This window comes from Belonocnema kinseyi, chromosome 3 (genome assembly GCF_010883055.1).
Source record: "Belonocnema kinseyi isolate 2016_QV_RU_SX_M_011 chromosome 3, B_treatae_v1, whole genome shotgun sequence".
Taxonomy (NCBI): Eukaryota; Metazoa; Arthropoda; class Insecta; order Hymenoptera; family Cynipidae; genus Belonocnema; species Belonocnema kinseyi.
Window position 1 is genome coordinate 109,793,732 of NC_046659.1, and position 1,275 is coordinate 109,795,006.

Here is a 1,275-nt window from a genome sequence, read left to right on the forward strand (position 1 = left end):
ATTCATTTACCCAGTTATAAACCGTTGCTAAGGCAGGGGCAGATGTGCCATGAACTGAGTCCAATTCATTTTTTATCTCATATTGAGTTAAACCCTTTAAATAAAAATGTTTGATTACCGCTCTGAACTCGTTTTTTTTCTATTTTTCTTAAGGAACAATTTTTTTTCAATTGGTTATAAAAACACGTAAACTCAGAAGATGTGGACTGTGACTGCACCATATATCTAGTCGGGAGTGGTGCTGACTGAAAACAGATGGTTTGGAGCGATTCGCGCGCCATCTGTTGGTCATTCTAAGGACTTATTGAACTACCCTCGTATTACTATACCTCTTCAAATTTTCTAAATATTTCTTAAATTTACTCCATTTATTATTTATTTTGTAATCTTATAAAATTGAAGCATTTTGCTTTAAAACTTTTGACAATATTTTTCAAAAGTTCAGAAAATCAATTAAATTGTTTTGAAACATTTTTTAAATTTCTCTTTAAACCTAAACCATTGAAAACTTTTTTAGAAATCTTGAAAAAAATGTAATCATCTGAAATCATGACTAATTACTGAAAAGCTTCTATTTCTTTTCCGAACTCTTAAAAATAAGTTTTTTCCCATGATGTACATTTTCTTATCTCTTTGAAAATTTAAAAAAGCTTCAATATTATTTTGTAGTAGCAAAATTTGAAGATTATAATTATTGTCAAATATCAATCAATCATTCACAATTTAAATTTTCTCTTTTATTAATAACGTTGAGGAAAATTTGGAATACATTTACTGAAGAAGTAAAATTATTTGTTTGAAAATTTTAATATACAAAATTAATATTACAGAAAATTTTCAAATCGTTATGAATAGGAGGGCAAACTGCAGTCAATAAAAGTTATATTCATGCAGTGTCGGAACAGATCTTGTTTTCGACTATTTTTATTGTTAAATAATATTCTGCTGGCAAAAATGTTTTCTTTTTACAAAAAAAAATTCAATTAAATTTTTAGTCTGTACCGAAATGGAATGTTGAAAACCTAAAAAATTTTAATCTATAAATCATAGGAATTACCTGTCTTTTCTTTAAATGTTTTAAATTTAATTTTTCCAGCCATTAAAATTATAAAAGGAAAGTTTTGGAACCTGAAAATTTTTTTTTTACCGTAATGATTCATAAACCAAAAACAGAATTGTGGGTCCGGATGCAATAAGGGCACATAAAATTTTTTCGTGCGAAAACGAATTCCCCTGGAGGCTTTAGAAAAAATTTTCGAATTTTAATTTTCAAAA

At 27.1% G+C, this 1,275-nt stretch overlaps 1 protein-coding gene across 1 annotated transcript in view; it reads right to left on the bottom strand.

Annotated features, from left to right (window-relative positions):
• LOC117168895 (CD151 antigen-like) overlaps nucleotides 1-1,275 on the bottom strand; it is a 1,043,984-nt gene that overhangs the window by 1,028,794 nt on the left and 13,915 nt on the right. The gene's annotated exons all lie outside the window — the stretch shown is intronic.